This window comes from Bombina bombina, chromosome 2 (genome assembly GCF_027579735.1).
Source record: "Bombina bombina isolate aBomBom1 chromosome 2, aBomBom1.pri, whole genome shotgun sequence".
Taxonomy (NCBI): Eukaryota; Metazoa; Chordata; class Amphibia; order Anura; family Bombinatoridae; genus Bombina; species Bombina bombina.
Genome location: NC_069500.1, coordinates 1,330,748,349 through 1,330,761,808, shown reverse-complemented (window position 1 = coordinate 1,330,761,808; position 13,460 = coordinate 1,330,748,349). Strand labels below are relative to the sequence as shown.

The 13,460-nt window shown below is 35.6% G+C and overlaps 1 protein-coding gene across 1 annotated transcript in view; it reads left to right on the top strand.

Annotated features, from left to right (window-relative positions):
- The first annotated feature begins 6,340 nt into the window (after window positions 1-6,340).
- The window catches only part of SH3BP2 (SH3 domain binding protein 2), a 288,568-nt gene continuing 281,448 nt past the window's right edge, over window positions 6,341-13,460 (top strand). The window contains exon 1 of the mRNA XM_053704202.1: window positions 6,341-6,495. The gene's annotated coding sequence lies outside the window, so the exon portion shown is untranslated. The remainder of the gene's footprint in view (window positions 6,496-13,460) is intronic.

The window sequence follows — 13,460 nt, the reverse complement described above, 5'->3', positions numbered from 1 at the left end:
AAGGTGTTTTAGTCTTCACATATGTACTTGATAAGATGTTTTAGTCTTCACATATGTACTTGGTAAGGTGTTTTAGTCTTCACATATCTACTTGGTAAGGGGTTTTAGTCTTCACATATCTACTTGGTAAGGGGTTTTAGTCTTCACATATGTACTTGGTATGGGGTTTTAGTCTTCACATATGTACTTAGTCCTCACATATGTAATTGGTAAGGTGTTTAGTCTTCACATATCTACTTGGTAAGGTGTTTTAGTCTTCACATATCTACTTGGTAAGGGGTTTAAGTCTTCACATATGTACTTAGTAAGGTGTTTAGTCCTCACATATGTACTTGGTAAGATGTTTTATTCTTCGCATATGTACTTGGTAAGGTGTTTTATTCTTCGCATATGTACTTGGTAAGGTGTTTTAGTCTTCACATATGTACTTGGTAAGGTGTTTTAGTCCTCACATATGTACTTGGTAAGGTGTTTTAGTCTTCACATATGTACTTGGTAAGGTGTTTTAGTCTTCACATATGTACTTGGTAAGGTGTTTTAGTCCTCACATATGTACTTGGTAAGGTGTTTTAGTCTTCACATATGTACTTGGTAAGATGTTTTATTCTTCGCATATGTACTTGGTAAGGTGTTTTAGTCTTCACATATGTACTTGGTAAGATGTTTTATTCCTCACATATGTACTTGGTAAGGTGTTTTATCCTCACTTATGTACTTGGTAAGGTGTTTTAGTCCTCACATATGTACTTAGTAAGGTGTTTAGTCCTCACATATGTACTTGGTAAGGTGTTTTATCCTCACATATGTACTTGGTAAGATGTTTTAGTCCTCACATATGTACTTGGTAAGGTGTTTTAGTCTTCACATATGTACTTGGTAAGGTGTTTTAGTTCTCACATATGTACTTGGTAAGGTGTTTTAGTACTCACATATCTACTTGGTAAGGGGTTTAAGTCTTCACATATGTACTTAGTCCTCACATATGTACTTGGTAAAGTGTTTTATTCTTCGCATATGTACTTGGTAAGGTGTTTTAGTCTTCACATATGTACTTGATAAGATGTTTTAGTCTTCACATATGTACTTGGTAAGGTGTTTTAGTCTTCACATATCTACTTGGTAAGGGGTTTTAGTCTTCACATATCTACTTGGTAAGGGGTTTTAGTCTTCACATATGTACTTGGTATGGGGTTTTAGTCTTCACATATGTACTTAGTCCTCACATATGTACTTGGTAAGGTGTTTAGTCTTCACATATCTACTTGGTAAGGTGTTTTAGTCTTCACATATCTACTTGGTAAGGGGTTTAAGTCTTCACATATGTACTTAGTAAGGTGTTTAGTCCTCACATATGTACTTGGTAAGATGTTTTATTCTTCGCATATGTACTTGGTAAGGTGTTTTATTCTTCGCATATGTACTTGGTAAGGTGTTTTAGTCTTCACATATGTACTTGGTAAGGTGTTTTAGTCTTCACATATGTACTTGATAAGATGTTTTAGTCCTCACATATGTACTTGGTAAGGTGTTTTAGTCCTCACATATGTACTTGGTAAGGTGTTTTATTCTTCACATATCTACTTGGTAAGGTGTTTTAGTCCTCACATATGTACTTGGTAAGATGTTTTAGTCTTCACATGTTGTAGCAAGAGACTTGAACTGAACAGGGTTGCTGTCCTCAGCAAAAATACTGGACTACCAGAGAGGGACCTAGGAAAAGGTAGATGGGTCATGATTAACTCAAGATCATATCCCATGAGCTTACAGCTACTGTCAGCCATATGCACTGACTGAACTTAAGACCAGACCCCATTCCCTGCAGCAAATACAAAATCTGACACTTCAGGCACCATGAAGCTCTTTTATGTTTTGCAGCTATTTTTTTTGTTTGTTTGTTTGTTTTTTAACAAACGTTATTAAGATTTGAAACAAAAAGTTACATAAAAATACAGGCATACCTCGTTTTATTGCGCTTCACTTTATTGCGCTTCGCTTTATTGCACTTCGCTTTATTGCGCTTCGCAGATATTGCTCTTTTTACAAAATGAAGGTTTGTAGCAACCCTGTGTCAAGCAAGTCTATCAACGCCATTTTTGCAAATAAGTAGTACAGATTACCTTGTGCTAAAAATAAAATATAAATATATATATATATATATATATATATATATATATATATCATGAGTTCGAAAAAGAACATGATTTAAACATGATCAAATATTTATTTTGCATAATAAAAGGTTAAATTAAAGGGACAGTATTGTTGAAAATAAACTGTCATGGTTTGCATGCAATACAATTTAAAAAAATATTTCTTTTATCCAATTATTCTTCATTCTCTTGGTATCCGTTGTTGAAGAGTAAACCTAGGCAGGTTCAGGAGTGTCTTAAAGGGATACGAAACCCAAATATTTTCTTTCATGATTCAGATAGTGCATGCAATTTTAAGCAACTTTCTAATTTACTTCTATTATCAAATTGCATGTGTTCTCTTGGTAATTAGAAAGTTGCTTAAAATTGCATGCTCTATCTGAATCATGAAAGAAAAAAATTGGGTTTCACATCCCTTTAAGCATTTTATGGCAGCAATAAATGTTTTTAGAGTTTACAGACTAGATTAAAAACTACAATAGTTAATATTTTGTGGATATTCAATGCACTATACATTGGATTTTTTTTAGGTGGAGACCAGCATTGGGCAAAGTCTTTAACTAACATAACTAACCTGCTCACTTAATTGTTTTGCTGCAAAGTGTCGTCTGCATTTAACTTTTCCAGGCAAAAACATAATTTTAAAATATTTTATTGTCTCTCTTTCTTGTGGATGATAGATGCATTACTGCCTGGGCATATAAGCAAAGATGCAACATTTACACTAAAATTAGCCTTAATTTAATTTAGAGGAAACAGTGGTTATTTTTGTATTCTGAAAAATTAAGAAGTAAAAGTGTCTGACAATGAGTCTTATGTACAGAGCTATATACAAAGATGGGAAATACATTTTTGTATTTCATGGTAACATTTTATTCTTATTCACGACCGAGGGTTAGAACAGAAAACTGACAAATGTATACAATTTACAGAGCAATAGCTCCCTATTTGCATTTTTAATATAAATGGGCATTTAAAGATATTTTTTATGCATGAGAAATAATTCTCAACACAAGAAAAGATCAGCATATAAAATAAATATATTAATAAAATAATAGGTCTTTTTTGCATATTGAATTTTGTTTGTCCTACTTAAAGGGACAGTAAAGTCCAAATTAAACTTTCATGATTCAGATAGGGCAGTCATTTTAAACAACTTTCCAATGTACTTTTATCATCAAATTTGCTTTTTTCTCTTGGTATAATTTGTTAAAGGCTAAACCTAGTTAGGTTTATAGGCTGATTTCAAAGACTCTGCAGTCCACCTCTTATCTCACAGTCTGGCTGTGAATAGCTAATATGTACTGTTTGTTCATGTGTGTTATACAGATAACAATGTACTTACTCCCAGGAAGTTATTTAAGAGTTGTCTGCACTAATTGACTGACGTGCAAGTCTGTCAAAAGATCTGAGATAAGGAGGCCGTCTGCAGAAGCTTAGATACAAGGTAATCATAGAGGTAAAAATTACATTAATATAACAGTGCTGGTGAACAACTGGGCAATGATAAATAAAGAGATTATCTATCTTTTTAAACAATAACATTTTTGGTGCTTACTGTCACTTTAATTTGCTGTGGCCAATAAGGGACATATCACCCAATCACTATGGAGCAAAGTTAGACTTCTTCAACCCACAGACTGTACACCCACCTCTTTGGGGGAAGAGGGAACACTATAATTTTTAGGAGGTAAACTATAGGGAAAGCAGGCAAAACAAATAATAAAAGGGAACTGCAAAGTTTTCAATTCCAGTTGTGCATAATTAAAGGGGCACTAAAGTAAAAATTTAGCTTTCATGATTTAGATAAAGCACTCAATTTTAAGAGACTTTCCAATATACTTTCATTCTCAAACTGGGGGCCATAGAGGTTGGGGTCTCCAGGGCTAGACTCCACAGGAGCGAGCTGCACTTAGTCTTATGGCGTGGTCGGGCCAGGCTGTGACTATACAGCTGGCCCGATGCGCTGACTGAATATTACAGACCCGCTCAGCAGAGAGCGGGTCTGTAAAAGCGCCGTATTTTAGCAAAATATAAAAGGAAAAAATGCTTTTATGGCTATAGCACCTAAATAATGTTATATAATTCTGCACTATGTGCAGAATTATATAACATTATTTTTAAGGTTTACTGTCCCTTTAATTTGGACTTTACTATCCCTTTAAGGTGATTTTATGTAAAAAATTGTTATAGATTATGATTTGGTACGTAAGTGATTAATTTGTCTGGTTATCCTTTTCCATGGCGTGAAATGGGAGGAGACTCAGACAATAATTAGAAGTATTAAAGAATGAAATGTAATGCGTACACTATATATAATCAGGATGTACAATGATCCGTATCCTTGAAAAAGCCACACATAAGACTAGATTTAGCAAGGGCTAGGATAATTCTCCTTTGTATTCTCCTCCAAGTTCTCTGCAGCTCGCCCTCGGAGAGGCGCAACGGTGCGCACAAATTTATAAAAAAAATTGCACATAATAATTCTTGCTGTTCGGAAGGCGAACTTGGCCGATTATGATGAATTTCTCCACGCAAAAAAAGGAAGTACTCCTGATTTATCATTTCAAACCTGTGTTTTTTTTTAGGTAGTATTTTTTGCCCTCTTCAAGTAATCAGCATCTTACATTGGGCAGATTTGCGCATTAATTTTGGTGTGTTACCACAATACATTTTTACTTTAACTTTGTTATAATAATGACCCTACATAACGTAACACATTCAAATTGTTAATACAATTTACAATCATTGTGGGGCAATTTTGCATTCTATATTTAGCATATATGTCTATCCAAAGATAGACCTGCTAGAATCAGAATGTGCTCCATCAGAAACAGATTTAACATGACATGAGCTCAAAAACATAATGATTTCTAATGCTGTTCTCTCCACAGTACCTATGAAGAACTATAATGCGCATATTTGTAGGAGAACTTTGCGTTCTCTAAAGGCGCAAAAAAAAAAGATAAATTAGTAGCTGGGTGTAATGCTAAGGCAGACTCTACAAAATGCGACTAAAACAAACAAATGTAAGCCTTTTTTGTATGCACCGGTGCGCCTTGGCGAACGAAGTGAGATGAATGTATAGTCGGATTGCCCAATTTTAGGTGGACTTTGCATTAATAAATCAGGGGATTCAGACTATGCAGATTTATAGGCGCAATTTTAGGAGAAATGCTTTGATATAAATCCTGCTCATTGTATACGGGTTTACACTATGTATTTGTTCTTTTTTTCTTTCTTTGAGGTAATCTAACTACAGGACTTTTTTTTACCATCAGGAACTTTTATTTCAAGACACAATATACTTGTTCAAAGCATTCACTTATTTGTATTTTGGGTGTTTTAACATTTTTATTTGGTATTAGTTTATTTGTGGTATTGTACTTGGGACCACCCTAAAGCACATATTTTTAGTTCTGTTTTTTTTCCTGGTGCCAGGTGATTGTGCTTTCTGAGGACTTTGAGCAGTTATACTAATAGCAGACCATCTACAAATCTCTCTAGTTGGTTTTAATATCCCATTGTACAGGGAAGGTGCTGGATGCCAAGTTGGGGTAGTTGGTGCCAGTCTTGCATTAAACAAAGGAAAAGGAGGTAATGGAATGTGCACATTGTTGTGGCAAGTAAATGCAGCAATCCTACCAATGCCTGTCACAACAATGTGCCAGCCATTTATCCCTGCATTAATGTCCCTCTGCAGTGGCTGCTGATACCAGTTTTGGGTACAATTGGCTCCTCTGCTCAGGTAGGGAATTAGATTTTTGATTTATGCAATATGGGTTACCTGGCACTGACTAGCCTTTGTAACGACTACTTCGAGCTTAGCATTGTACAGAGGGTACACTCATTGCCATGCTGTGACAGGCACCTGGGTAGCATTATACGGGTGGGTAAAAGGTCCCTTCTAACCCCTCTCTAATTTAGGTAATGCCAGACTTATCTCATAAACGCGTAAAAGCTTTCGGTACCTCTGCTCTGGCATTATACTACAGTGTAAATAAATAACAACTGACCCTGGCTGGGTAAGAGATTAAACTCACATTGCACTGCACTGTGCCAGGGTATTATACTAGGCTTCTTCCTGAGCGCAAGGTAGGCAGAAAGTGCTGATTGGCCCTAGAGTTGAAGTAGGAGGAGCTAACTTCACTTCAGCAAATTCCTGATTCTTCCCTTTCCTACTCTCAGCGGCTCAGCACTGAGGTGGTTTCTGATCTGACAAGGACGGCGGCACCTGGTGGGATCATGTGACAAGCGGAGCTAATGAGGGGATCTGGCAAGTGCCTTTTGCTGTGCTAGACTGAGGAGTCTCACTGACATTGCGCCCAGCTACCGGGCTTCACAGGTACTGAGTGGTTTGTGTGTAATAGCATAATAGTGTGCTCGTACTTCCCAACCTGGTGTGAATAGGCTACTGTAACCGAAAGTACGCGCATAGCTACCCAATACTCACCCTGATAAAGGCTACATTGTGGGCTATCAGACCACTGACAAAATGATCTCTCACAAGAACTAGAGGACGTTTTTGGTCTTTGTCTCTTCAAGGTGTTTTTGGTTATCTCTAAATGTAAGTCAGACTGTAAAGGAACCAGGAAATAATGAGTTATAGACTGTAACCTCTTATCTGCCAAAGAGCCATGCAACCTAATATCTGGGACCACCCATTAATTCATTGTAAACCAGCTTTATTTATTTTATACGTTTTAATATTTGATCATATACCCCTTTTTTTACTTCTAAAAATGATCACTCTGTGGTTAGAAATGGCAGAAGAAATAGATGATGTCAGCCTTTGGGGCTGAAAGTTAAACTATGTAGCTGATGTATCACCCTAAACAAGTACTGTCAGGTCTGATTACATTTATCAATGTGCAAGTCGGTTATAGACTGCTTGTCTGCTTTGTGCTGAGATCACATTGTGCTTAGAAAATAGTGATTGGTAATGTTGTTAAATGCCTCATATTCAGATTTATCAGTATATATTTGAAAAAAATTTAAAGATCTATTAGTGTGCTAAATGTTCTATTTTTTAACTCTTTATTACAAGAGGGTTGAAAATAAAAATGGTCAGTGTTGTATCTTCTATAACCAATATATTTTGAGGACTGTAAGACTCCAAACCATTAAACTACATTTTTATGAAAAGTCAATAACCGTTTAAAATACACTGATCAGTAATTAATCCCTGTGTAGAATGTTGCTCGATGCATAAAGTCTCTTAGGAGCAGTAGGAAAACTGTAGTTTTCAAAATTATTTATAGAAATATTGGCCAAAATGAATTATTAAATAATAAAGATTTTATGTATTCTCTTAAAGAATAAATACTGAATGCAAGTTCTATTTTGCGAACCTGCAGTCACAGGGAGGAGTGAGAAGGGCTTAATAAATCTATATGTCTTCAGAGAAATTATTTGTGAGTAAATGCAAGAAATAAATAGCTCTAAACCATTACATTCAAAAAAATGTTTTTGGAAGACCCCTTATCCAGTCACTTTTCTAAAATATAATTAGTTGATTATAATTGATCAATAAAAAATAATTGTTCTATTGTATTTTTATTTTCACCTAATAAAATATAATGTTCTGATGATCCCTTTTATAGCTATTTTGCTTGGAGCTCCATGTTATAATAACTCATGCTTATTGCTAAGCACGGCATTACTGTGTGTGTGTGTATGTGTATATATATATATATATATATATATATATATATATATATATATATATATATATATATATATGAGAAGTACAGTACTTATGTTATGTGGAGTTGATAGAAAAAACTAAGACGATCGATTACTGCAATAATAGTCCTTGACAACTTTATTTCAAACAGACGAGTCAGCTACAAATATATCTGGAGTCAGCACAGAAGTTTAGCATATACAGTAAATGTATATAGATTAATATTTATAGGCATAGAAAGGTAAAAAATGAAACATGCATTTCAATTTTAAAACAGAAACATTTTTGCAGTATATTTTTATTGACAAAAATGCATCTAATGAAAGTTATTACTGTTTTTATGTGGCATACGCACGTATCCTTTGAGTGCCAGTGCACCAGTATTTAAACACCACACCTTCTCAGTCAGCAGTGACTTGTATGACGCAAAGTACATCTTCAGAATCAATACACAGCACCGCCAGCTCTCTGATCATGCATGGTGTGTGAATACTGGTGCACGGGCCCTCAACAGATATGTGCGTATGCCGCAGAAAAAACGTAATAACTTTTATTACAAGCATTTTTTGCTAATGGAAGTATATTGCAAAACTGCTTATATTTCACATTTAAATGCACTCGTGCACCTTTATATCCCTTTAACAAAAAATAGGTGGCAAAGGTACAAATCTAGAAGCATAACACCTGGGATGTGTAAGTCCTTGACTGCATAAAGTATAGTGACCCTTAACAGAAAATGTTAAAAATGTAAAACAAAAAAAAAGGTTACAAACAAAACGTTTATTCATGAAGTTAGAGCAACTTCACAAAAGACTTAAAGGGACAGTTTACTCAAAAAATGTCTCCCGTTTAATTTGTTCCCAATGAGCCACTTTACCTGCTGGAGTGTATTAAATTGTTTACAAGTATTTCCATTACACTTATATTGGCATTTGAAACAATTGATTTAGCCTGTGGTATCCCAACCCATCATGAAAGTTTTTGGCCTCGAGGCCATGCTGTATTAACACAGCCAGTAGAAGAAATTACACTCCCAGTGGGTTATAGAAGAGATAAGGTAATAAAATGTTAATTTTCCATTGTTCTCTCCAAGTATTGGTGATTGGTTTATGGACAGATATAAAGAAGATGAAGAAGCATGTACATTTACACAGTGTGATAAAGTAATGAGATCTGATTTTATTAGGTTGTGGCTTTAAAGGGACACTCAATCAAAATTAAACTTTCATTATTCAGATAGAGCATGCAATTTTAAACAACTTTCCAATTTACTTCCATTAAAAAAATGTGCACAGTCTTTTTATATTTAAACTTTTTGAGTCACCAGCTCCTACTGAACATGTGCAAGAATAAGTGTGTATGCATTTGTGAATGGCTGATTGCTGTCACATGGTACGTGTATGCATTTGTGATTGGCGGATGGTTGTCACATGGTACAGGGGGAGTGGAAAAAGTCATAACTTTTAAAATTGTCAGAAAAAAAATCTACTACTCATTTGAAGTTCAGACTAAGTGCTATTGCATTGTCTTATTATCTTGCATTTGTTGATTATGCAAATCTACAGTGTTGACTGGTCCTTTAAAACACAAAACCAGCTAATTCATATACACAAATAAGCCTTAAAATGCAAATCTCATACATTTTATACTCTGCAGCTGGTAAAAAAAGTAATTGGAAACACATTAGGGGAAAACAATGTTATAGTATACTGTCCCTTTAAGGGACATTCTGTAATCCAGTTAACTGTGACAAAGATAGATAGATAGATAACTTGAAGCCAATCTCTAATGCAGCAATTTGATCTTCCCAGAAATAGTTTCTTTGCATATTTACAAATAAGACACTTTGTTTATAGTAAGGGCTGGGGTCTATGGACATTAAAACGTGTGTCCAAAAATTTGCAGCTGGAGAAACATCAATTTCATTACTGTACAATCTTATGCTGGCTAAACAAAGCCAAATTTACTTAGACAAATGAAATAGTATTTGAGCACCTTTTTTTCATGGATATAGATTGTGATAAAATAAAGGCAAGTTTTAATGCTTTAGAAAAGTGCAGGATCTCAACGAACTGGAAAGAATCACATATGAAATTGGTGAATAACTATTATCTCACTCCTGTTAAATTGGGGAAAATGTATACAACACAAATATTTACTTGCCCGCGATGTTCACATTTGAAAGCTGACATTATGCATATGTTTAGTCAATGTCCAAAGATATATCAGTTTTGGATAAAGATCTTATTCTGGGTTAATAAAAATGATAACACTACTATCACATTAGAGCCAGAAGAGATTATCTTTCTTAAAATCCAAAAGGATAATCAGTCCCTACATAAAAATATTGTGATTACAATTATCCTCTTAGCCAGACATTTAATATTGAAATCCTAGAAAGGGAAAACAGTGCCAAGACTTAGGGAAGTACAGAACCAAATAATATTCAAATCTTTTCATTTGCAGCTATCAGGTGATTTTTTTTTTAAAGTTTATAGTGGGATGGCTCCCCATAATTAAAACTTACCTGCTCCAGACACAAAAACGTATTTTGGCCCCTTTCCTGAGTTTGAAAAGTTTGCAGATCTAGTATTATAGATATATTCCCAAGTGAATGGCGCTCAATGTATAGAGAACCATATTAACAGATAGGCTTGAGGAGAATTTGTAGGATAATGTGAATTAAGGCCTAATAATATACTTTTTGTGAGAGGGGTATTGAGATACAGGAATGTGCTCCGGGGTGAGAGTTTTCCTCCTTTTTTTTTTTTTTCCTTTTCTTTCTCTTTTAAAGGGACAGTCAAGTCCAAAAAAAAAACTTAAATTTTTCAAATAGGGCATGTAATTTTAAACAACTTTCCAATTTACTTTTATCAACAATTTTGCTTTGTTCTCTTGGTATTCTAGTTGAAAGCAAACCTAGGAAGGCTCATATGATAATTTCTAAGCCCTTGAAGGCCGCCTCTTTTTTATTTACTTTTCACAGCAGAGGAGAGCAAGCTCATGTAGGCCATATAGATAGCATTGTGATCACGCTCGTGGCTAGTGGCAGACACTGCACTCATTGGCTAAAATGCAAGTCAATAGATAATAACTAAAAGTCATGTGATTAGGGGCGGTCAGAAGATGCTTAGATACAAGTTAGTCACAGAAGTAAAAAGTGTATTAATATAACAGTGTTGGTTTTGCAAAACTGGGGAATGGGTAATAAAGGGATTATCTATCTTTTTAAACAACAAAAATTCTGGTGTTGACTGTCCCTTTAATTAAAAATAAACCCAACAAGAAGTGGTTAAAATATTAAAGATGTATCAAGCAGTCTATTTCTAATGTCTGTCAAGCTAAAATATTCTATATTATTTTGCTGTGCATAAACTGTTTTTTATTTGACTATGTATTCCTTCAATACACCCTGTGTGGTGTGAAGTTGACACACATTGTACTAGTTTATCACTTGTTGGATATAAATAAATGATAACAAAAAAAAAAGATAACTTGAAACCAGGAAGAATAATTATCTATTTATCTATGTCTTTAAAACACCTGACTCAAAAAAAAATGTGTAGCTGACTTTTCATTGTCTTTGTTCCTATTTTTTTAGGTTCCGATAGATTATTATTACATGACAAAAGGTTAAAGGGACAGTCTACACAAAAATTGTTATTGTTTATAAAGATAGATAACACCTTTTATTACCCATTCCCCAGCTTTGTACAACCAACGTTGTTAGATTAATATACTTTATAACATTTAAACCTCTAAATGTCTGCCTGTTTCAAAGGCTCTACAGGGAGTGCAGAATTATTAGGCAAGTTGTATTTTTGAGGATTAATTTTATTATTGAACAACAACCATGTTCTCAATGAACCCAAAAAACTCATTAATATCAAAGCTGAATAGTTTTGGAAGTAGATTTTAGTTTGTTTTTAGTTATAGCTATTTTAGGGGGATATCTGTGTGTGCAGGTGACTATTACTGTGCATAATTATTAGGCAACTTAACAAAAAACAAATATATACCCATTTCAATTATTTATTTTTACCAGTGAAACCAATATAACATCTCAACATTCACAAATATACATTTCTGACATTCAAAAACAAAACAAATCAGTGACCAATATAGCCACCTTTCTTTGCAAGGACACTCAAAAGCCTGCCATCCATGGATTCTGTCAGTGTTTTGATCTGTTCACCATCAACATTGCGTGCAGCAGCAACCACAGCCTCCCAGACACTGTTCAGAGAGGTGTACTGTTTTCCCTCCTTGTAAATCTCACATTTGATGATGGACCACAGGTTCTCAATGGGGTTCAGATCAGGTGAACAAGGAGGCCATGTCATTAGATTTTCTTCTTTTATACCCTTTCTTGCCAGCCACGCTGTGGAATACTTGGACGCGTGTGATGGAGCATTGTCCTGCATGAAAATCATGTTTTTCTTGAAGGATGCAGACTTCTTCCTGTACCACTGCTTGAAGAAGGTGTGTTCCAGAAACTGGCAGTAGGACTGGGAGTTGAGCTTGACTCCATCCTCAACCCGAAAAGGCCCCACAAGCTCATCTTTGATGATACCAGCCCAAACCAGTACTCCACCTCCACCTTGCTGGCGTCTGAGTCGGACTGGAGCTCTCTGCCCTTTACCAATCCAGCCACGGGCCCATCAAGACTCACTCTCATTTCATCAGTCCATAAAACCTTAGAAAAATCAGTCTTGAGATATTTCTTGGCCCAGTCTTGACGTTTTAGCTTGTGTGTCTTGTTCAGTGGTGGTCGTCTTTCAGCCTTTCTTACCATGGCCATGTCTCTGAGTATTGCACACCTTGTGCTTTTGGGCACTCCAGTGATGTTTCAGCTCTGAAATATGGCCAAACTGGTGGCAAGTGGCATCTTGGCAGCTGCACGCTTGACTTTTCTCAGTTCATGGGCAGTTATTTTGCTCCTTGGTTTTTCCACACGCTTCTTGCGACCCTGTTGACTATTTTGAATGAAACGCTTGATTGTTCGATGATCACGCTTCAGAAGCTTTGCAATTTTAAGAGTGCTGCATCCCTCTGCAAGATATCTCACTATTTTTTACTTTTCTGAGCCTGTCAAGTCCTTCTTTTGACCCATTTTGCCAAAGGAAAGGAAGTTGCCTAATAATTATGCACACCTGATATAGGGTGTTGATGTCATTAGACCACACCCCTTCTCATTACAGAGATGCACATCACCTAATATGCTTAATTGGTAGTAGGCTTTCGAGCCTATACAGCTTGGAGTAAGACAACATGCATAAAGAGGATGATGTGGTCAAAATACTCATTTGCCTAATAATTCTGCACTCCCTGTATTGACAGCCTCTTAATCACATGCTTTTGTATTTGCTTTTCACAACAGGAGACTGCTAGTTCATGTGGGCCATATAGATAACATTGTGTTCACGCCCGGGAAGTTATTTAAGAGTTAGCACAACACAGTACTAAATGCAAGTCAATAGATTTTAAATAATCAGTCATGTGATCAGGGGGCTGTCAGAAGAGGCTTAGATACTCCATAACCCTGTCGGCCTGCTCTGATGAGGCGGACAGGAATCGCCACAATTCAACCCGATTGAGTACGATCGGGTTGCTTGACACCTCCC